Consider the following 25,475-nt stretch of genomic DNA (forward strand, 5'->3'; position numbering starts at 1 on the left):
TCCAAGCCTGTGCTAATCATTCTAAATTCTCCCGCCATTTGCCTTCTCTATTTATTAATTTATTTAAGCTTTTCCCACTTTCTAGGTCAGTTCTGTCTGTGGTACACAGAATTTTAAGGTGGCCCTGAAGGTTCCCCCATGCCCTGGCATATATACCCTATATAATCACCTCCACTTGAATGTGTGTAAACCAGTGAGTATGATATGTTATCCCTCCTTTGATTTGGCTACTCTTCAGTTGACTGAGTTAGTCAAAAGGGAAATTATCAGAGAAGAAACAATATCCTGCTGGCCTCAAGGATAAAAACCAAACTGCCATGTTATGAGATGAGGGGGACACACGGTAAGGACCTCAAGGTGGCCGCTAGGAGCTGCAAGCAGCCCCTTGGCTATGTGGATACAACAAAATGAATTCCAGCAACTAGGGCGCTTGGAAGAAGATCCCAAGCCTCAGAGGAGACCCTAGGCTACAGGCTGATTGCAGCCTGGTGAGACCCTGCGGAGAGGACCCACATCAGCTGCACCTGGATTCCTGACTTATGGAATCTGAAATAATAAATTTGTGCTGTTTTAAGCCACTCAGTTTATGGTAATTTGTTACACAGTAAAAAGAAACTAAGACCCTGTCCAGTAGAATTTTCCATCATAATGGAAATGTTCTATATTTGTGCAGCTGATATGGTAGCCACTAGCCACATGGGCTACTGGGCATTTGAAATGAGGCTAGTACATGTGAGGAAGTGAATTTTCATTACTTTGAACTTAAGTTGCCATATGTGGCTAGTGGCTACCCTAACGGACCATGCAGTTCTAGATTAATAGTAATGAAGACAGCAATCCTTTGATTTTAATGTTCTTGATTACCAATAGCTCTCCTCTGAGTCCAATTTTTGAAATTTAATCTGAAATTCTCTAAAAAGACTGTATGAGGAACCATGCATAATCTAGCCCCTGCTCCCCATCTTCAGCTCATCCTTTTCTCTAAACCTTCTTCCAATCATCTGAGTGATCAAGTTCTTTCCCCCCTGAAGCCTCCTGTCTGTAAGAACATTCTTACTTTCATTCTTCATCTGTCTAATACCTACTTAATATTTAGGTCTCAGTCCAAATGTCACTGTCTGGGAGAGAATTCTCTGATGCCCTGCATCAGTTAGCTATTTCTAACAATAGCTGTGTAACAAGCCAAAACTCAGTGGCTCAAAAAATAATCACTTATTATTGTAGTTCATGCACCGATAGGTCCGCTGGGTCATCTGATGTAAGGTGGGATCACACATGAGCCTGTGGGATGGCTGGAGGCTTCGCTTTAAGCCAGGATTGACTGGAGCACATTAGGAGGGTCAGGGTGCTTTGAGTGTCTGTCCTCCTTCTGGGACCAGCAGGCTAATCTGGGTATAGTCTTCTCACAGCAATGATAGACGTACAATAGGCAAATATAAATACAGGTGAACTCTTGAGACTTAGACTCAAGACTGGCACAACATCATTTTTGCCTCCTTCTCTTGGTCAAACCAAATTCCAAGGCCAAAGCCAGAATTAAAGGTGGGAAGTGCACTCCACCCCTTATGTGGGAGAGGCTGGAACAATCACATGACAAAAGCCTTGGATACAGGAAAGGAAGAAGAATTGGGGGTCACTGATGACATCTTCCATATTTGCTTCATTTAAATTAGATTCTTCACTCTCTTTTTTTTTTTTTTTTTTGGCTGCGTTGGGTCTTTGTTGCTGCGCACAGGCTTTCTCTAGTTGTGGCGAGTGGGGGCTACTCTTTGTTGCGGTGCACGGGCTTCTCATTGCAGTGGCTTCTCGTTGCGGAGCACGGGCTTTAGGCACATGGGCTTCATTAGTTGTGGCCTGCGGGCTTCAGTAGTTGTGGCTCGCGGGCTCTAGAGCACAGGCTCAGTAGTTGTGGCACACGGGCTTAGTTGCTCTGTGGCATGTGGAATCTTCCCAGACCGGGGATAGAACTGTGTCTCCTGCGTTGGTAGGCAGATTCTTAACTACTCTGCCACCAGGGAAGTCCAGATTCTTCATTCTTAATGTCTCAGGAAAGACTTTTCTTTCAAGGCACTTGTACTTGGTAATTGTTTACTTATTTGTGAGATTACTTGTTTACTGACAGTCTCCCTCATAACGCTGTGAGCCCAATGAGGTCAGGAATCATATTTATTTTATTTGCTGTAGTGTCACCAGAACCTGTGACACTCAATTATTTAATTGAATAAAAATGAACAGAATATCTGAAAAACATTTTAAAAGCTGAATATGTTCTGATAAGCAGGATCTGATAACAGATAGTTAAAGGTTGAGCAAACTTTGATAGCTGTTATCAGAGCATGAGGAGGTATCAGTTGTCATATTAATTCATGAAAATCAAGAGAAGTAATTGAATAATAGGAGAATGTGTGTGTATGTCTGTGTGTATACATATAAAATTTGTATGTATGTGTATGCATATATAAGGGCAATAGAGTTAGAAGAAGGAGAGAAGGAGGGAAGGAAAAAAGGAAGGAAGGAAGGAAGGAGTGATTGACAGGTTAAAGCAGTCGCTGACCAGATATATCTACCCTTGGAAGAGTAACACAAAAATCCCCTAATCATCAATGAGTAATCAACCAGAATATACATCATGTAGGAGCTCATAATAGAACAATAGACTCCGTGTATATAATATTGTTTACATTTGAAGATGCTGATTTTCAGTTCTCCAGGTATCCCTCCACAGGCAATTGTACCACAAACAGTCTTTAGACCCAGTACGCATATAGTCCACTGTTTATAAGCAGCCATATCAGATGTTCTTATAGACCCTATTTTTTCTCTTTACCTCACGGACTATAGAGAATCTCAAACATTTTTCAAGTTCCTTCATCTCTTATTGCCATCCTCCAATTAGTCTGTTACTTGGGAATTCTCAGCTGTGTTTGTAAAAGATACATAGAACAGATCTCACTGAAATAGAGCTTCCCTCTCTCTGATGCTCTTTGCTGGGAGGAATATGGGACCATCTTTGATTTTCACTGAATCCTACAGAGTTTCAGAGACAAACACAAGTTTTTGGTTTGGTGTCAGTCTAGTTGGCCCTAGATTCTAATAAAGATTTCAGATGTTTCTTCACTCTATTTGCATGCATGACGTATACGTGTCCTCTTTAATCAGGATCACAAATAGCTACAGGGTGTTAGCAACGTATTACTTTCTTTGCTGCAAGCAGCATCTTGAACTCTGAGTCGCTGACAACAGTCTAACCCTACTGACGCTAGCCGGCAGGGTGCAGGGTTTCTAAACGTCTTAGAGAAACAGTGTGTTTTTAAAGTTGTGCGTTTGCTATTTATACGGATTTAAAAGCCCGCATAAATACGTATTGAGCACCTACTATCTTCTGGTGCTGGAAGCTCTAAGCTGTATGACCAGATCCCCTCTTCATGGGGCACCCAATCTAGTGGGCGAAGCAGATATGTGTAAGCAAATGGTTGCAAAGAGATGCAATACTCAGTAAAAGTGCAATGCTCGGGAAGATGCTCGGCACAGTCAGTGGGAACTTGAAAGAGAAATTGCTATTTTCCTGGAGGGCACTCTGAGAGAGAGGTGATGCTTGAGCTTAGGATGAGTTGGAATTTGACAAGTGAGTAAAGGGTGAAGGGCAGACTAGGCAGGAGACGATATTTGAGAGATGTCAGGGTCCAGGAAGTGGAGGACCTGCTTTGGTCTGGGTTTTACACTTAGGGCTGTGGTTCTCGAGATGTGGTCTCAGACCACCACCATCACCATCACCTGGAAACTTCTTAGAAATGCAAATCGTTAGTCCTGGCCTCAGACTTACTGAGTCAGAAACTCTGGGAATGGAACTCCATGATGATCTGCATTTTAAGGGGTCCTCCAAATGAGTCTAATGTGTGCTCAAGATTGAGAACCACTGCTCTTGGTGATGAGGGGCCATGCATATGTTTGAGTGGGGAAGTGGCCGGATCAGATCTAGATTTTTAGAAAGGTATCTCTGGCCATGATGTGCAGGATGGATTTGAACTGGGAGAGGGAGTGGAGGTGAGTGGAAGCAGTGAGACCCGTTAAGGAGCTATTCAGAGCATCAGTGAGATCTGTGATAAGGAATCCAGAGGGAGAACCTTGCTTTTGTTCTCAGTAAGGTGCAGAGACTTTAAAGGTGTATAGGTTATTGAGATGCTTTGCATCTCATTATCTAAATCAGTGGCAGAGGAGCCCTGAGGCTACTGAAGAATTACTACACGGGGCTTATGAATCCATGTACCTGCCTAGACTAAGTAAATCATGGAGCTCATATGAGTGAACAGGCACATTCACTTAAAATAACTTCCAAGTTCTTACTAACTTTTTTGTTATTACGTATGTTTGCATCAGATACTAAGATATGGCTAGCATTCTATAGGGGATCCCTGTGATTTTGGAAATATTATAGAGAGTCCTCATAGTTGAAAAAGTTCACAACCCCAGACCTAGATAGGGTGTCTTGAGTGCTATTCTACTATAATTATTGGCCATGGAGGCCTGGTACAGCATTTGAAGTTCACCCAGACATGGAAATCTTAATATAGATTTGCTTCTCCGATATTTCTTTCTCTTTATGGGGTTGAGTCTGTAAGTCTGGCACTCAAAAGACTGTTTAGTTCCTCTTAGTGCTTTGCATACTATTAGGGTACTGGCCACCATGTAAGTGATGATTCTTACATTAGAGCTTTGCAGTCTAAAAAACCCAAATCTCCCAAAGGTATGATTAGTCAAAAGATTAATTTATTTCATAACCTAATTATAATTTCTTTTTACAGAGAATATATCTCTTTATTAAAACAAATAATAAATATTAAAAAAGCAAGCAAGATAGCTCCACAGAGCAAATTACTATGAAAAAATACATACTTAAGTACATTTCTCATCCATCCTTGAATCTTATCAGCCACTGTTAATCTCTGTTTTATTCTTAAAGCTCTGTAGAAAACTTCTTTTTCAGTCATTGGAATCCTTATACTTCCAATCAAAGCTGCTGGCTGTTCTGTCTGACTAGCACCATAGCTGTCATCAAAGCTCCTGGCTCTCAGAATCAGAATCTAGGATGGGATCTGCTTGTTGGTCTGGTAGGATTCATTAAAGAAATGGACTTTTCCGTTCAGGTGGCCCCTCTGCTCTCACCTACCAACTGCGAGTTTAAGACCATCGGGTCCATCTCACATTTTATTAAAAATCTAAAAGACTCACCCTCAACTTCTTCAGGGGAGCCTGGGATGACTCTTTCCAGGAGAGCCCTGCCTCTGACTGCTTACCGCTACACCCGCTAAAGCTTCACATCTCCTCAAGCTCTGACTTACACCATCTCTGTCTCCATGTAACAACAACAATTAAAAAAAAATTTAGAAAAAAGAAAAAAAAATTAGAGACATGTAGAAGGTGTTTATATCAGCATAATATTACTTTATATGATGTTTATATTAGCGTTCTCCAGAGAGACACAACCAATAGGATGTATACACACACACATACACATACACATGCATATACAAATACATATACATGTACATATACATATATACATATACAGAGAGATTTTTAAGGAATTGCCTCGTGTGATTTTGGAGGCTGTGAAGGATGGGCTAACAGACTAGAGACTGATGGAATAGCTGATTTTGTAGCTTGAGTTCAAAAACAGTCTGGAGACAGAATTACCTCTTCCTTGGAGTACCTCAGTCTTTTTTTTTTTTTTAATAGACATTATTTTTAGAGCAGCTTAAGTTTACAGCAAAATTTAGAGAAATAGAGATTTCCTGCATACACCCTGTGCCCATACATGCATAGCCTCCCCAGTTATCAACATGCCCCAGCAGAGCTGTACATTTGTTACAGTTGATGAAACTGCACTGACACACCATCATCACTCAGAAGTCCATCAGCAAGCACGTCAGCTGGTCATGGTTCTTTACCTGGTGGGTGACCTAAACCTTCATTCCTGAAGGGTCTGGGCCATTAGTAGTCCTGCAAGAGTTGGGTTGATGTGGTTTTCCATCACAGCACATGGTAATACCAGGAGAAACTCTACGGGGTCTCCTGTATCCCATGCATACTCTTCCTCACCTACATTGTGGGGTAGCAGTCCAATTTCCTCTTGGTAATCAGGATCAGTCACCCCAGCCAGCACAGTAACTCCCATCTTTGCCTGTTGGTTCAGGGGCATGAGAAGCCCAAAGTGCCTGGGTGGTAGTCTTAAGTTCCAGTTCACTGGAATCATTGTTGTGTTTCCTGGTAAAAGAATCTCTTCCTGGAATTAAGACCTCTAGGCCAGTGAGAATAAGATCTTGGGACAAGAAACAAAAATTTTGCTAGTGGATCACTAGGGATAATAGTGACTGGTGTCATTCTCATTGCCACCCCTTGATTCCCAGAGTTGTGAATCCTGGCTATGGGAGAAATAGCACCATATATTGGACTCTGACTCAGAGCATATACAGCTTCCTGGAAAACCTTGCCCTAGCCCTACAAGTTACAGCCCAGCTGATGCTGTAACTGAGTCCTCAAAAGGCCATCACACCTTTCTGTCAAGCCAGCTGCTTTAGGATGGTGGGGAATATGGTAAGATCAGTGTATTCCAATGGGAATGAGCCCATTGGCACACTTCACTTGCGGTGAAGCAAGTTCCTTGATCAGAAGCAATGCTATGTGGAGTTCCATGACAGTGGATGAGGCATTCTGTAAGTCCACAGATGGTAATTTCGGCAGAAGCAGTGTGTGTAGGGGAAGGCAAATCTGTATCCAGAGTGTCTATTTCAGTAAGAACAAAACATTGCCCCTTCCATGATGGAAGTGGTCCAATGTAATTAACCAGGTAGTTGGTTGATCACCCCAGGCAATGATGCCATATCAGGGACTCAGTATTATTCTCTGCTGCTGGCAGATTGGACACTCAGCAGCGGCTGCAACCAAGTTGACCTTGGTGAGTAGAAGTCCATGTTGCTGAGCCCACGCATAACCTCTATCCCAGCCACTATGGCCACTTTGTTCATGAGTCCACTGGGCAATAACAGGGCTGGCAGGGGGAAAGAGGCTGACTGGTATCTACAGAGCAGGTCATCCTATCTACTTGATTATTAAAATCCTCCTCTTCTGGGGTCACCATTTGGCAAGCATTCCCATGGGACACAGATATCTTCACATTTTTTTCACATTCAGAGAGGTCTGTCCACATATGTCTTCTCTAGACCTCCTTGTCACCAATTTTCCAGTCGTGTTCCTTCCAAGTCAAACCACAGACCTCACATGGCCATAGACTGTGAATTGTTATCTAATTGCTATCTAATCTGGCCATTTCTCCTAACAAGCAAAATGAACAATCAGGTGCACTGCTCAAAATTCTACCCACTGGGAGGATTTCACTTCACCACTGTCCTTCAGTGATATCCCAGAAAGGGTTGTAGCGCTGTAGCTGTGCACTTTGGGGTGGTGGCTGCATATCACACAGGACTATTGTAAACAAGGCCCAAGTTTTCTCTTTCTCCAAGTGATCATATGGAACTCCCTATGAGGTTATAGGTGCAGGCTGGGAGAGAGAAGGTACTATAGCAGGAGTGGGAACCCAGGAAAGAGTTGATGCTACAGTTTGCCTCAAAAGGCAGTCTTCTGGCAGGATTCTCTGTTCTAAGGGGGCAGTCAGGGTTTTTCAATTAAGGCCTTCGACTGATTTGATGAGGCCCACCCACATTATGGTGGGCAATCTGCTTTACTCAACATCTACTGATTTAAATGTTAATCCCATCTGAAAAATACCTTCACAAATATTTAGAATAATATTTGACGAGATATCTGGCTTCTATAGCCTAGCCGAGTTGACACATGAAATTAACCATCATAATGTTCTTTCCTAATAGGAAAAAGCCTGTCCTCCCTCCCTTCCCCCTCCCTCTTTTCTTTCCTTCTTTATTTCTCTCCTTTTTCTTTCTACAAACACTTTCTAAGAGCCCACTAGATTCCTGATCCTAGAAGCCTACTGATGAAGTTGAGCTGTCTCCTTGGTAACCATCTCTAACCCAGAATGGAATACAGACTGCTTTCTGAAGCAGAGTATCTTCTTTAGAGTGATCATATATCCCTTTCCAATTTTAAACCATAACTTACAGGAGCACGATTTTACTATCTCTTTTAAACAGAAAAATAAACAATTTTACAAAGAGATTAACGACTGATGCCACTGTTTAGCTGGTGGATGCCCTAATTTAGATGCTGCTGATTGAGAATTTGTCATGATTTGGTCAGAGATCAGTTCAGAGATTACTTTTGTATTACAGAGTTTGTAATGGAAATGAATGGTTTAAAAATATTTCAGAGGAAAATGTTAAACCCAATTTACAAAATAAACTGTTTTCAAGCTGTTTAGGTGGTTGAATATATAATTAATGAAACATGTAAGTTACACTACATTTTAAAATAGATTTATTAAAGCAGGTCCAAAGATGTCTTATTTGTCAAAACAAACATGAAAAGACTATGTTAAGTCTACTTTGAATTTTGTGTCACTCATAAACTTAGTTATCATGAGGGCTGCTTTTCTAGAAATGGGACTGCCTCCCAAACCAGTACTGGAGTAGACTGGGGAAGCCCCATCCCTATGGAGTTATATGCTCAGCATCTCACATCGCTATGCTGCCAACTCATGTCTATTCTTTCCAAACCCCCATAAAGGCCACAAGCCTCCCACCATGGTTCCCTAGCCACCGCCCCACCCCACCCCACCCCCAGCCTGCAGGGATGTTCATGATGTCCTTCACAGCATCAAAAGTTTCCACCAGTCCCAATCATCTGTCGATCTTTACTCTTGTTTCCTCAACTATTTCCATGAAGGTGTCCCAAGCTATTGTAAAATTAATATTTAAAATCCCTGGTGATACGTTTCCCTTAAAATCAAGTCCAGTCTTATCACATGTACACATTGCCAGTCATTGATGGGTTCAAAACTATCCAGAACACAAAATTAAGTGTCGAAAAGAGAGGCCGTCCTAAACTAAGCAACACATTACAAAACCCATTTAAGTGGCATAGCAGAAAGCTGATTGGTTGAGAGTATATGCTTCATAGTACAGTAATGCTTATTGGACAGCAGCATACAGCAGAGTCTGTCACATCCTGTCTCATTGGCTGAGAACACACGATCTCCTCAGCTTGGGGAAAACAGACATTGCAGTAGACTATAATGAATCGTATGTGAAGATACATATTTTCTTTCTTTAACTTATGAATATGGAATCATTTCAGAGACAAGTAGCTTTATAACAAATTATTGCTGCAAAAGGTAATACTAAATGTAGTGTACATGTAATTGAAAAATTACTTTGTATTAAAATATATCATCTTTGGGACTTCCCTGGCCTTCCAGTGGTTAAGACTCTTCACTTCCACTGCAGGAAGCAGGGGTTCCATCCCTGGTCGGGGAATTAAGATCCCGCATGGCACATGGCACAGCCGAAAAAGAAAACCAAATCATCTTTAATGCAGACTTTTCATGATTTCAGACCTAGTGTCTCCCCGTGCCAAATTATTCCAATATTTACAAAAGAAAATACCTATTTTTGAACAAAAGCAAGTTGACCACCTGTGTCAAATTTTCTCAATTTATGAGGTATTTTTGTCATGCCTACTATTATGTACTTAGAGATTCCTAGTGCCTCATGGCATTTCCACCTGCTTTTGTAAATAAACTTTTATTATAACACAGCCACACTCATTCTTTAGATCTTGGTCATGGTGGCTTTTACACTGTAAGAACACAGTTGAACAGGGAATTCCCTGGACGTCTAGTGATTAGGAGACCGTACTGTCACTGCCCTGGCCTGGGTTCAATCCCTCGTCAGGGAAATAAGATTCCACAAGCTGTGGAGAGAGGCCAAAAATGACAGAGATCATTTAGTCGTGACAACCTGAAATACGTACTATCTGTGCCTTGTAGAGTTTGTGACCCTCTGCTATAGACACTCATAATATTTTTGTCCTTTTAGGCAGTTAGAAGGGATTTTCTGGACTTAAAGGATAAATTAGCATAGACTACTTACCTCTATTTCTGTAATCTTCAAAAATAAACTACACCACCATCCATCTTGAATGTTTTACAGAAAAAATTACCTAGAGAAGCTCTGTCCTATATAAACATAGTGTGAGCCACTTAGGTAATTTAAAATTTTCTAGTAGCCACATTAAAAATGTAAAAAGAAGCAGGTGAAATTAGTTTTAGTAATAGATTTTATTTAACCCAATATGTCCAATATATTATCATTTCTATATGTAACCAGTAGACAAAATTAGTAATGGTATATTTTACATTCTCTTTTGTTCTAAGTCTTCATAATTCAACATATATTTTATGCTTATGGCATACCTAGATTCAGACTAGCCACAATTCAAATCCTCAGTAGCCACCTGGGGCTAGTGGCTACTGTGTTGCTCAGCGCAGGCCTAGAAGCAAGGGAAAGCAGATGCTCTTTTACATTCTTTTATATTTGTTTTCCTTTGTTCATTCAACTTTCATTCAAGTTTTAAAATTACTTAGGTCTCACAAAGGTAAGAAAGACTTCTGAAAGACTTTAATTCTTGCTTAAATACTTATATACTGATGTTATTATTTTGCACTTTTCTGAGTATGAAAATGTACAGTGATGGTGGACAGGAGGAAAAGCCTGGTAGACATCTGGAAGGGGTCCACTTGCCAGAGCATAACAAGGTCATGAACAGGGCTACCAAGAAAAGAAGATAGGAGGAAATTTCAGTTTTGAAATACCTGTATACTTGCTTTTTTTTTTTTTTTTAACATCTTTATTGGAGTATAATTGCTTTACAATGGTGTGTTAGTTTCTGCTTTACAACAAAGTGAATCAGTTATACATATACATATGTTCCCATATCTCTGCCCTCTTGCGTCTCCCTCCCTCCCACCCTCCCTATCCCACCCCTCCAGGGGGTCACAAAGCACCGAGCTGACCTCCCTGTGCCATGCGGCTGCTTCCCACCAGCTATCTATTTTACGTTTGGTAGTGTATATATGTCCATGCCACTCTCTCACTTTGTCACAGCTTACCCTTCCCCCTCCCCATATCCTCAAGTTCATTCTCTAGTAGGTCTGTGTCTTTATTCCTGTCTTACCCCTACGTTCTTCATGACATTTTTTTTTTTCTTAAATTCCATATATATGTGTTAGCATACGGTATTTGTCTTTCTCTTTCTGACTTACTTCACTCTGTATGACAGACAGACTCAGCTACTAGCTTTCAGGTCTCCATCCATGACCCAGGAATGCATATGGGCCAATGTAAACTTGACCAGGAACTCCCTGAGGGCAGGAGCCCAACATTCCTTGAATGAATTGAATTCCTTCTCTCCTTTTTTTTTCCTCCTTTGATTTCTTCTCAAGAGCTGTCCCCCTCCCATTTAGTTTTCAGTCAAATGTACCTTCAAGTATATGGAATTATATGGCTAATTTGTTACTATGCCATGAATTGTCATATTTCCTGTTGATCAATGTTATCAGTTTCCCCCCTTTTTAATGATCTGGTTGAAAACTTGCTCTCTTTGATTTATTTATTTTTTTTTTAAATTCAGAAGAGAGAGATTAAGAAATGGTGCTAGGTTAAGAAATGGAAAAAAACTTCATTGGGATATAGATGTTGTTCTTTCTTCCTCTCCCTCTCTCTCTCTCTCTCTCTCTCTGTGTTTGTCATATTTAAAGTATATTTGTGTTAAATATTCTTCAACCGACTTAAAATATGTCCATAATTTATATAATCCACCCACCAAGTGGCCAAGAATCAAATCCATATACACCCATCCTCTTCAAATGCAGAAACAACATACTTGCATATTCCACAAGCTGGTATTGGATATGGGGAGTTGATCTTTCTAATTAACAGAAAGTCCAGTGCCCAAGAGAGAAACTGAGCGTGAACCCGGCCTCTCTTGGTTCACTGTTGGCAGGATATAGGAGTGGGATGGCGATTTTAAGGCATGCATATATCCATCACTTCTGTCTTGCCCATGGTAGACATCACTAATCAACCACTACATTCCTTCCTGCTGAGCACAGATGTGAGCTCAGAAACTTTCTAACTGTAACCCTCTAGGAAGGCACTATCAAATGATTAGAGTTTGCATACAAGGTAAACCTATATAACATCTCTGGTGTACAAGGTAGAGTTTAGAGTCCAAGACTGTGGTTAAAAGATAAGAAGCTGCTTATAGGCTATTGATACAATAAAATATCCTTCATGGCCACCTGAAGATAGTCTTAAGAAGAAGGGTAGGGGTAAAGGAGAGGTATTTGTCATGAGGCAGGTGAAGAACGAGCAGCATTAAAACCAGATAAAGGCCTTTAAATCTTTATTGAACAATTTCCAAGAGTATAAACCTCTGAGCTCTTAGGAATTTTCCTCCCATTTTGGTGTTCTAAACCTGTTTACTAGAATTTTCCATTTTCAAATCCCTTACTATACTTTAAACTACAGAATTTAAAGATAATGGAACCTCTTCTGAATAAAGGAATCAGCCTCTCCATTAATGAGCTATCGATGTCTCATGAATAAGTTTTACAAATCTGTTTACACAACAATTTGTTCCCCTGCATATGTAACCCTTCCAGGCATTGTGCCTACACTATGCTTTGTTTTGTTTGGGTGTTGTTTTTTAATTACAAAGGACATCTAAATGAATATCGGCCCTGCTACTCTGAAGTTCATTTTCTGCTTATTGACGTCTCAGTGTATGAGCAAAACAACCTTTATTTTCCTATCAACTTAGCTATTCATATAATGTGACTCACTTTAGGTCTTCTTTCTCAGAGTATATCGCTCCACCTTTTTTTGTTGTTGGGTTTTTTGCTCTCTTCTTTTTAAACAAAGAATCCATTCTACAAAGAAAATGGAATATAGTATTAGCTGCCATTCTTATTCATTTTAAAGGAAACAATGCCATTTTGTAGCAATAACTCACCTACCCAGAGGTCATTTTTCCAATAATGTCAGTCACTGAGAACACAGCTCAAAGAAAAAGGCCTCTGAGAAGTTAAAATAAACACCATGAGCTCATTCGCTAAGCTCATGAATTTGATTTCCATCCTTTTACTCTGTCATTCAGCAACTGTCTTTTCCCATTTTAGACATGATCCTAATAAACCTGGTTACGTGGTTTCTTAGCCCACAGAAGATTAGAAACAACTAATTCAAAAAAGATCAAGAGGCTTCTAGAAATTGACATGATGGCTGGTGACAAAGGAGAAGATAGAAAAAGACCCAGACTCAGTAATTCAAAAATTACAGCACGGGAGAGGGATAAATTAAGAGATTAAGACTGGCATATAGGGCTTTCCTGGTGGCGCAGTGGTTGAAAGTCGGCCTGCTGATGCAGGGGACGCGGGTTCGTGTCCCAGTCCGGGAAGATCCCACATGCCGCAAGCTGCTGGGCCCGTGAGCCATGGCCGCTGAGCCTGCGCGTCCGGAGCCTCTGGCTCTGCAACGGGAGAGGCCACAACAGTGAGAGGCCCATGTACCACAAAAAAACAAAACAAAACAAAACAAACAAACAAAAAAGATTGGCATATACACACTACTATATATAAAATAAATAACTAATACGAACCTACTGTAGAGCACAGGGAACTCTACTCAATACTCTGTAATGACCTATATGGGAATAGAATCTAAAAAAGAGTGGATATATGTATATGTATAACTGATTCACTTTGCTGTATGGCAGGAACTAACACAACATTGTAAATCAACTATACTCCAATAAAAATTCATTAAAAAAAATTACAGCAATGAGGAACCGGTTTGTGTCTTGTCAAATAGCTCTACATTCTGCAGCAATCTCCATTACCCTAGAAATTATGTTCCTAACTACATCTTTTTGTATTTATTTTTATTTTTGGCTGCGTTGGGTCTTCGTTGCTGCGCGCGGGCTTACTCTAGTTGCAGCGAGCGGGGGGCTACTCTTCATTGCGGTGCACCGGCTTCTCACTGCAGTGGCCTCTCTTGTTGCAGATCACAGGCCCTAGGGCACGTGGGCTTCAGTAGTTGAGGCGCATGGGCTCAGTAGCTGTGGCTCGCGGTCTCCAGAGCACAGGCTCAGTAGTTGTGGCACAAGGGCTTAGCTGCTCCGTGGCATGTGGGATCTTCCCGGATCAGGGCTTGAACCCGTGTCCCCTGCATTGGCAGGCGGATTCTTAACCACTGTGCCACCAGGGAAGCCCCCTAACTACATCTTTAAGTCATTGACTTCATATTCAGTATTTTTCGTTTAAGATGAGGTAGGTATACAACATACTTTAGGAGGCTTTTGGATGATGAGATGATATGGTAAAATGGAAAGAGGACAGGCTGCAGAGTAAAACAGATCTTTCTGCTTCCTGCAGTCTAACTGAGGTCTATACATGGAGTGGGGAAACTGGGTGCTTGCACTGGGCTCAGAGTTGAAGTTGGAAGAGGGAGTGTAGGAACCATTTCACCTCATTCCCCTTTTCTGAATATTATTAGAATGTTTTTTTCAAAATAGACTCTTTTTTTAGAGCAGTTTAAGTTTCACAGCAAAACTGAGGGGAAGGAACAGAGATATGCCATATGGCCCTGCCCCCCCCCCACCCCCGCATGCACAGTCTCCCCTGTTATCCACATCCCCCATCAGAGTGGGACATTTGTTACCACTGATGAACCTACGTTGACACACTGTTGCCATCCAAAGTCCATACTTCCCATTAGGATTCACTCTACTTGTTGGTTTGGACAAATATACAAGGACATGTGTCCATCATTATGGTATCATAGAGAGTAGTTCCCTGCCCTAAAAATCCTCTGTGCTGTGCCCCAGTCCCTGGCAACCACTGATCTTTTGACTGTCTCCATAGTTTTGCCTTTTCCAGAATGTCATATAGTCTGTAGGCTTTTCAGACTGCCTTCTTTCACTTAGTCATATGCATTTAAGGTTCCTCCATGTCTTTTCAGGGATCAATAGCTCATTTCTTTTTAGTGCTGAGTATCATCCCGTCAACTCAATGCACCAGTTTCTTTATCCATTCACCTGCTGAAGGATATCTTGGTTACTTCTAGGTTTTGGCAACTATGAATACAGCTGTTTATAAACATCTATGACAGGTTTCTGTGTGGATATAGGTTTCTACTCCTTTGGATAAATACCAAGGAGCGCAACTGTTGGATCATATGATAGGAGCCAGACTGTCTTCCAAAGTGGCTGTACCACTTTGCATTCCCACCAGCAGTAAAGGAGAATTCCTTTTGTTCCACATCCTCACGAGCACTTGGTGTTGTCAGTTCCAATTTTGCTGTTTTACTAGGTGTAGAGTGATATCTCATTGTTTTAACTTGCATGTCCCTGATAACATATGATATGGAGCCAGTTTGGGAAATTTTAAAGTGAACTGTAAATGCAGTCCTGTTCTCCGCCTTCACATCACGTAAAGTTCTTCCCCAGACTATGAGGATGTCTATTTATTCATTCATTCATTCACTCAGCTTTCAGCAAATACAGTGTGCCTACTACATACCAGGCGCTGCACTAATTGCTGGGGACACAGTAGTGAAAGTAACTGGTTGTTAAAAAAAAGAAGAAGAAGGGGGCTTCCCTGGTGGCACAGTGGTTGAGATTCCGCCTGCCGATGCAGGGGACGCGGGTTCGTGCCCCGGTCCGGGAAGATCCCACATGCCGCGGAGCGGCTGGGCCCGTGAGCCATGGCCGCTGAGCCTGTGCGTCTGAAGCCTGTGCTCTGCAACGGGAGAGGCCTGCGTACCGCAAAAAAAAAAAAAAGAAGAAGAAGACGACGATCAGGAATGTTTCCTGTTCTACCACCACCAAAATCCTGGAAAATTTGGAAGCTCCCCACTATGAAACTTGGCACACGTCAAATTTGAGTTGACATTAAATTGGGTCAACATTTAGTGGTGACAGGGCAATCAGGGTTAATGTCGAGTTTTATTTCCCCCAAACATAGAGAATTAACTGAATGAAGCAAGATATGGCAAGAGAGGCCTTGATCTTGCGTGGGCAATCAGTAAGCAGAAGACTCCTCTTGCACTCAGCTGTCGGTCATTGGTGTGGCATCAGCCCCTGCAAAGACCTCACAGGTGGGATCCACAAGAGAGAAAGTCCTCCTTACTGAAAGGGGACACCCCCTGGTTTTGACAAGTGGTCTCTTGTTTACCAACCTAACGTTAGAGCACGTCTTCACACTAGGCTAGTCTTCTACCATATCTTCAGGCATTGAAAAGAATCCATCGTTTATATTTGCATTGAAGATTTCATCTGAGATCATGTTTGAAAGTTGGATTTATATGTTGTAGTTACTAGAGAAGTTACTATGACTTTATTTATAAAATGGTGTTTACTACTTTAAAGACTCAATAAAATACCAAAGAAAAGGTATTTTAACTGGGGGCATAAAGAAAGGAGGTCAAACGTAGGTGACTTACCGAGTGGCTGGTCACAGCTGTGCTCCAGCTTAGAAAAAAAGTTAGTCTCACATGACCTTAGAATTCATTTTTTTCTTTTTATTGATTTTGGCCTTGGCAAGTGTTGGAAATATGATTTCAAAGCCCATGGGAATTCTCAAGCAATCACCTGCTTCATTTTACTGACCAGGAAATTGAAGCTCAAAGAGGTTAAATGATGGTTATGTTTGTCTCTTGTGTTGGTAGCAGGAAGTTTGCTGGATACAGACACAGGGGAAAGGCACAGATGTTGCTTTCTTCTCAGAAAAGTCTCTCACATGTGGATGGACTTAGAGACTGTCATATAGAGTGAACTAAGTAAGAAAGAGAAAAACAAATATTGTATATTAGCGCATGTAGGTGGAATCTAGAAAAATGGTACAGATGAACCAGTTTGCAAGGCAGAAATAGAGACACAGATGTAGAGACCAAACGTATGGACACCAATGGGGGAAACTGGGGAGTTGGGGGGATGAACTGGGTGATTGGGATTGACATGTATACACTAATATGAATAAAATAGATAACTAATGAGAACCTGCTGTATAAAAAAATACAATAAAATTCAAAAAAAACAAAGAAAAGTCTCTCAGGCAGAACAACATCTGGAACATTCTATTTGGAATATCTTCTATAGTTATCGAGAGTTTCATAAACAAGTCAGAGGTACATTTGTACAAGGAATTATTGATCATTTATGGCCATGTTCTTTTATCTGCAGTGCCTAGGTTAGCTTTTTGCTGCTAAATTGGAAGGCAGTTAACATCAGTTTCAACTTTTTGCCTCTTTCACTTTATTCTAAGTGAGCCAACACAAAATGTCCACGGTTGTTCTTTTCAATCTCACAGCTTCCTTCTGTACCACTTTGCTGTAGCAGGAGGACACACACTTGCTGTTTATCTAAGGAAATTGTAAATGTGTGTGTGTGTTTGTGTGTGTGTAACAGCCAGTGGTCTAAAGAATTTTACTACCCAGCTTAACAACTCAGGCCATGGGATTTTACAGTGCAAGTTTTTTTCTTCTATATGATGAAGAAACGATTGGCCTTTTAATTTAAAGTCTTCTCTCAAAAAGGTTGCCTCAGCTACAATAAATTCTGGATAAAAATGTTTCTGCTAATTCATTTTTCACTGAGCCAACCAGTCTGCCAACCAAGCTGCTTCTTTATTTGAATTCAAATTGATAGTGAAATATTTTAAAGCAATCTATTTGTGGTTTCTTTTCCCTTTAAACTTTTTTTGTCATTTAAAATCCAATATTGCACAGAGTGTAATTATCTCATTCAACAAATATTTGCTATAACTTTGGAGTTAAGTTGCACTATTTTAGAAGCAGAAGGTAAATAAAACTGCACTGAACCAAGTAAGGAAATCCTAGACTCTGATGGACTGTATGACTATGAAAAAAGCACTTCACCTCACAAGGCCTCATTATTCCTGTTTAAAAAAGAATAGGATTGGACTAGAGGGTCTTTAATGTCTCTTCCAGTCCGAGATGTCATGTTTCTATATACTTGGCCAAGAAATATAGACGTCTTATCTAGTCCCAAGGCTGATTCAAATAGCATCTACATGTGAATGATTTCCCGCTCTTTATCTGTGCTGAACTTCTCTCTGAAAAGCTAGAGGCATGTACCAAAGTATTAGTTTGCTATGTCCATTTGGATGGTGAGTGGGCATCTCTAATTTAACGTGGCCAAAGCAGAATTCCCAATCCACCCCACTGACCTCCAAATGAGCTTTCCCTTAGTTTTCCCAAATCAGTGGGATGGCTTTACTGTCCACCTAGTTGCTTATGCCAGAAATCCAGGATTTTTCTCTATCTCTCCTTTCTCACTCATATCGAGCTGTTGGCAAGCTCTGTGGACTCTACCTTCAAAAGCAATCCTGAGTCTTTCCATTCCTGTTCATCTCCACTGGCATCATCCTCATCCAAGTCGTCACCATCCCTCTCCTGCAATCACAACCCAACTTGTTTCTCCATTTCAATCTTGCCTCTCTGCAAACTGCTTCTTTCCACACAAAAGCTAAAATGAGCTTTTAAAGATATAACAGGGCTTCCCTGGTGGCGCAGTGGTTGAGAGTCCGCCTGCCGATGCAGGGGACGCGGGTTTGTGCCCCGGTCTGGGAAGATCCCACATGCCGCGGAGCGGCTGGGCCCGTGGGCCATGGCCGCTAAGCCCGCGCGTCCGGAGCCTGTGCTCCGCAACGGGAGAGGCCACAACAGTGAGAGGCCCGCGTACCCGCCCCCCAAAACCAAATATATATATATAAATCGGACCCTGTTCCTCTCCTACTTAAAGCTTTTCAGTAGCTTCTTACCACGTTTGGATAAATCTGAACTCCTTACTCTGACTTATAAAGCTCTAAAGGATCTGGACAGTCTCTGTCCACTGCCTCGTTTCTTTCACTTTCAACTTCCCCCATTTATACTCCGGTCACTCTGACCTTTCTTTTCCTTGAACATTAGTCAGCATTCTCCAGAGAGAATCAATAACATCTTTATATTTACATACATAAAGAGATTTATTATAAGGAACTGGCCCACATGACTATGGAGGCTGAGAAGTCCCAACATCTACCATCTGCAAACTGGAAACTCAGGAGACCTCGTGATGTGGGTTGTAGTCTGAATCTGAAGACCTGAGCACCAGGAGAGCTGATGATATGAGTCCAAGTCTGAAGGCCTAAGAGCCCGGGGTGCTAATGATAAATCCCAGTCCTAGGGCAAGAGAAGACCAATGGTCCAGCTCAAGCAGTCAGGAAGAGAGAGTGAATTCTCCCTTCCTCCACCTTTGTGTTCTATTCAGGCCCTCAATGGATTGGGTGATGCCCACCCACACTGGGGAGGACAATCTTGTTTACTCCGCCTATGGATTCAAATGCTAACCTCACCTGAAAGCACCTTCACAGACACACCCAGAAATCATGTTGAAACAAATATCTGAGCAACTAAATATACCACGACCCAGTTAAGTTGACACATAAATTTAACCATCACATGTGTCAACCTCATTCCTCTCTTAAAGACCTTGTGCTAGTTCTCCCTTCTGCCTCAAATCCTTTTTCATACTCACATGGCTGATTCCTTCTTGTCATTCAGTTATCACCTTGAGAGTCACCTTCTTCCCCCAAAATCCTTCCCTAACCATCCAACGTAAGGTATCTCCCTAAGTTACTATTTATCAGGTCACTCTATTTTAATTATCAGCAGAATACTCATGACTTTCTGAGAGTTTTCTTGCTGTTTATTTGTTTATTTTTTGCTGTTTTTCCCCCATAAAATGCAAGTTTCACAAGTACAGAGACCTTATCTTGACCACCAAAATAGCCTTAGCACAAGAATAGTGCTGGCACATAACAGGATCTCAAATACTTGTTGAATGAAGGAAATCCCTCAGAACCCTAAGAAACCTAGATGTTGTTAACCAGTGATGTTTGTCCCCTTAGATATTTGCTCACAAGTAGATGTCTTTGTGATTTGGGAAAGAAGCTTCTGCCTTACACACATATTATAAATATCTGGAGATCTCTTAAGGATTTATCTAATAGAGGTGGTCACAAAAAGTGATACAGCTGATACAAGCCCCATATGAAGTACCATAAGACTGAAAACCAAGAGAAAAAATAAGCGATAGAAATATGCCTATAGGTAACCCAGACATTGGAAATAGCAGATAAGAGCTTTAAAATAACTATGATTACTACATTCAGGAAAACAAAAGAAAATTGTACTAGAGAGGAATCTATTTAAAAAGAATAAAATAAAAATTTTAGAGTTGAAAAGCCTGCTATCTGATGTTAAGAGCCCATTAAATGGGTTTAATGGTTGATTAGGTATAAAAGAACAAAACTTAGTGACTGAAAGACAAGTTAATAGAAAATGTTCAACTGAAGCACAGACAAATGAATGAGAAGAAAAACCAACAACAGAAAAGAGGGTAAAAGATATATGAGATACAGTGAAAAGGTCTAACACGTAGGTAATCAGAGACTTAGAGAAGAAGGGAATAGGACAGAAAAAATATTTGAAGGGTATTGGCCAAAGATTTGCCCAAACTGATGCAAACCATCAACCTCCAGATTCAAGGTCATTGAACCCCAAGTTGGCTAAATACAAAGAAATCACACTTGGGGACATCATAGTAAACTGCTGAAAACTGAAAACCAAAGACGGAGGAAAAAAAATTCATTAAAATCAGCCAGAATTGTGAAGCTGGCAACGAAGTTGTAAAGGGCCTAAATAACCCAGACACTGGAGAGTTTGTCCTTGGAGAATCTAGGACACAATGTGAATCCATTTTAGTTAGAGCTATCCTATAATTTTATTTATTATAATATATTTGAAAAATAAATTATATATTGCCACACATTGGGTTCATCGTTATTGCCTACTACTCAACATATTCTTCATTCATTCATTCATTCACTCTTCCATTTAACATTCTTGAAGATATTTATCCAAACACCTTCTATGTGCCAGCCCATGGGTTATGCACTTGTGATATGGTAGCAAACAAGAGAAATGTAGTTGTTGCCTTCTTGGCACTGCTCCATATGCTTTTAAAAAATTATCTCATTTATGATTGCCATCCATTCTACAAAAATGCCCATTTTACAAATGTAGAAATGTAAATCCAGAGATATTAAATAAATTTAGCATGGTTACAGAGCCTGTAATCAACAGAGTGGTGATTCAAACCCAGATGTATCAGATGTCAAAGCTCACATTCTCTCTCTTGAACCATATTGTCTCCACAGAAAACATTCACATTTCCCTTTCGTTTATCTAAGCCCTACAGATCCTGTCAAGTGCAACTGAAATCCTTCTTCCTTTATGAGATCTTCTTTGATTAAGCCATTGACTCTCTACCTCACAAATGAGCACTGAACTCTACACGGTCTTGTTGAAAGGTACATCATGTAAGTTTGTATAGTCATCTCAAAGTCTTGAGACTCTGGGGCAAGGATAAGGTTTTACATTCTTCTGGGTTCTTTGTACCCGGCACAATGCTAAGCATCACGGTATATTTGCAACTTAATTGGACTCTAAGTTTCATCCATTTATTCTAACTTCTGGATTAAGATTGAACCAGAAGAAGGGGGAGAATATTTTGATGACCCCACAAGGATCTTTTTCATCTGAGGGACATAAAGTCCACAATTTCCTTGAAATTGTTGCCGTATTTTATATATCTTTGTGTACATATGCAATTGCTTCAAATTCTCGAAGGAGTGTGAGTGACATCCGCAAAAGGTTAAGAACCATTCAAAGCAGTCCTAGCGGTCCACACCTTAATGCCCCATCTTAAGTTGCTCCACATCATTTTTATCTAGAAAATTAGAATTTACGTTTTTATAAGGCATCACAGGTCAGTCCCCCCTTGACATCCATTCTGGAGACCTGGCAGAGAAAAAGTGCCTGTTTTCACTTTGGAACAAGAACACAGCAACAACAAAGTTCAATCCTAATCATTCCGAGGCAATTATGAGAAGTAAGACACGCACCACTACATTTCTGACAGGCTTTTACAATCCACTTTTATTATTCAGCTCTTACTAAAATGCTAATCCCCTGGGAGGAAAAAAAAAAAATCTCTGTATGGGTTCTTTAGCACAAACAAACATCTTAAAGGAAATGTGAAATAAACACCACGTTGACATAATCTCAAAGATACAGTAGGAGAAGGAATGACCAGACCCCTGTCTTGCCATTGAGAAGGGGAGGGGTGGGGAGAATAAGGAGCTTATATAAAGTAGGGTGAGCTGAATTGGGAAGTGGGAAGGGAGGGAGGCACATCTTCCTAAATCCACGAGCTGGGTGACGATAGTAAGGGTAGGCCACCAAGGAGAATTGAGACCGGGATTATCTGGTGACGTACATCCATGATTTTTAGAGCAATGTTAGAACACTTCCACCCAGATAAATTGATGTTCCTATTTTGCCATTGGTAAAGGCAAACCCCACACATGGTCTCGCCTATAAGACCACCTGCCGATAAAAAGTATAAAGCGCATCATGAGATGTTACACTTATAACTACCAAGACGTGACGAGCTTTCCATTTTTTAATTTTCTGCGGCAACACCAGTAGAATTGCCCTTGGAATTTTGTTCTAGAAATTAAAATAATGGATTATATAGAGCCTTAGATTACATCAGTGGGTTGGACTAAATCAGTGCTTCTAAGGGTTCTCACTTCTACTAAATGCTTATGAAAAGGAAACACCGCCCAAACTTTTTTTTTTTTTTTTTTTTTTGCGGTACGCGGGCCCCTCACCGTTGTGGCCTCTCCCGTTGTGGAGCACAGGCTCCGGATGCGCAGGCTCAGCGGCCATGGCTCACGGGCCCAGCCGCTCCGCGGCACGTGGGATCCTCCCGGACCGGGGGCACGAACCCGTGTCCCCTGCATTGGCAGGTGGACTCTCAATCACTACGCCACCAGGGAAGCCCCTAACTTTGTTTTTAATCCCATTTTGCTTAGCAGATGTTCTGAAGGGGCACACATGATGATCAATCCCGATTTTCAGAGAGCATGAACCAGGGCATGTGAGGATAGGAAGGATGCTGGTGTTATAGTAAAGAAATGTTATGTATTTGAGGCAGTGGTTGGCTTTTGGACCCAGGACATTGTCCAGGGCTGCCTTGTTTACCCTCTTTGCCTTCTACCTCAGCCCTGTGGTGGGGTATTTTTGACTCCTCTGAATCCTATAAAGGGAAACATAGAGATGATTTCTGAAGCCCGTCTCCAGACCTCAGCCCTCTGCATATGTCCCTCTTCCTTTTCGTTTTGTTCAACTAGCAAAGCTAGCTTTGCTCCAAAGCCATGGTACGCTGTTTGCCATACCCCACCCCGAATTGGTAACTGGATTCTTGTGTTGCTTCCCTGTTCTGCTAAATCACCTAGTCGCACAGGTCCTCTAAGAGAAGCTCGTCAAACTCAGCCTAAAAGCTAGGGACCCTTTGTTCACCAGTGGGCTATGTTAATTCTGGCTATTGACCATACCTCTGGGTCCCTATTGCTTTGCTGGGACATACCTGAGCGTGTGAGTCTGCCCTGCTATTGTCCCTACTGCAGAGTAGGGCACCTGCTGCAGTGGGTGCAATACCAGCACCTGCGACTGGGCTGGCTCCATCTTGGTCCAGTTCTGGGTCCAGTTTTAAGTCTTGCTCTGGGTCTTGATAGCTCCTAACCTTCCTTGTCCTGTCAGAGCCCAAGACACATCTCACTGGGTTCTGAGGTAGAATATACGCCTAGTTAAAGAGTAGATTGTTAAAACTCCCCTGCCCAAGATCTGGACTTGTTCTAGATTCTTGAACTTTCTAGAATCTCAAGACTGGAGTAGGGCTAATACTGCATAGGTGGGTTAATGGTTTCAGCTGTGGGGAGAGGAGAGCTGGAAACTGGGGCAAGTGGAGGCTCTCAGGGAATAGTAAATGAGCCTCTCCTGAGAACGGAAGGAGAATTGTAGGAAAAAACAGTAAAGAGAATATTAATCCCAGCCTAATCTTCCTCTTTTGTTTCTCTTCTGATGATTCCCAGGCCCTGCTCTGGCTCAGGTTCACTACCTGGGATGACTCTGATGTGGGTGGTCCAGGGACTGCACCCCAAGAAACACAACCATGGAGGCTGCCACAACCAGGGGCCCAGCACGTGTGGCATCGCAGACAGTCATGTTCACATCTAGGAAAGGATCCAGCTGGAGCAGAGAGAGGGCGGAGTCAGACTCACTGGTTGGGACCAGCATCTCGGTACACCAACCCCAGGGTGTCCGGCGGTCCTGTAGCTGTTCCAGGCAGGGATGGTCAGGTGCAGAGCCTGCTGGAGGCTGCAAGCAAAGGAAGGCTGACTTCCTCCAGCTGGGCCGGGGAATCTTGGGCCTCCTTCCACATTTTCATGAAAGGCCACTGAAAAACTTGTTTGAAAGAATGGTTTGCCACAGTTATGCTGCAGTAGATCAGATTTAGCTTTGAAGAACACCCTCCTCCAAGGCCCAATGGCATCTTTCTGAAACATTTACTTAACCCCATGTTAGTGCAGCGTTAGCTGCCCTGAGTGACATGTGCAGCGGGTGCCCTGGCTTTGTTGCCCCCAGGTGAGGGGCTTGGGCCTCAGGGGTATGGCAGCAAGCCCCCTGCCCACCCCATCTTGTCACTAATAACTCACCCTTCAGCAGCAATACATCCTCAGATCAATCTTTTTTTTATTTTAATTTTTAAAAGCAATATGTAGTTATTACAAAAATTCAAACAAAATAAAGGACTTAACTAAAATTATTAAGGACTTATGAAGGTACAAAAGGTATGCAGTTTCTTCTGCCCTGTAAAATATAAATATGTTAAAAAAAGAAAAGGACCCTACTTTTAAAGAGCTATTATTTAGCAAACTATAGAAGCCATATATGTAAGCATGTAGATTACAAGGCAGTATCTGGTATGTTTTGTGAGTTGGGAAAACAGTAAACCCCTTAGCAATGTTTTTCCAAGTGTGAACTGTGGTCTCATCTATTAAGTTCACTGAGGGGTTTACTAAAAATGCTTATTTCTAGTCCCAAGCCCAGACCTACTGAAACAGAATCTCTGGAAATGGACCCTTGGAAACTGTGTGATTAAACAGCACTCCACATGAATCTTTGTACCACAAAGTTGAGAATCACACCCTTGGAGTTCAAAAGAGAGACAGTATTTCCTCCGTAAGGTGACCCGATTGTCTCTGTGATGATGAGATGTGAGAGATTCCCAGAAGGATGCTCCCAGGTCATCGTCTGGTAGCACCATTGCAGAATTGATCACATTGTAATGTAACTTCCTTTCCCTGGCCTGTCTGTCTTTCCAGTGGATGAGAAACTCCTCAAGGACAGAGATTTGCCTTCTTCACTGGAATCCAGTTGGCCCATAGTTGGCTCTCAATAAATATGGGTTGAGCAAATGAATAATCATGTGTGATCGAAAGAAACAAGTTTGAGGAATTATATGACAGGGTTCTA

General features: G+C 41.6%; 1 pseudogene across 1 annotated transcript in view; it reads right to left on the minus strand.

The window, feature by feature from the left end:
• Positions 1-23,624, minus strand: part of LOC309968400 (10 kDa heat shock protein, mitochondrial-like) — a 42,775-nt pseudogene extending 19,151 nt beyond the window's left edge. Inside the window, exon 1 of the transcript in view lies at positions 23,527-23,624. The product of the transcript in view is annotated as a 10 kDa heat shock protein, mitochondrial-like (transcript). The remainder of the gene's footprint in view (positions 1-23,526) is intronic.
• Between the last annotated feature and the right edge of the window lie 1,851 nt (positions 23,625-25,475).

Source organism: Leucopleurus acutus, assembly GCF_964270905.1.
Source record: "Leucopleurus acutus genome assembly, chromosome: 1".
Lineage (NCBI taxonomy): Eukaryota > Metazoa > Chordata > Mammalia > Artiodactyla > Delphinidae > Leucopleurus > Leucopleurus acutus.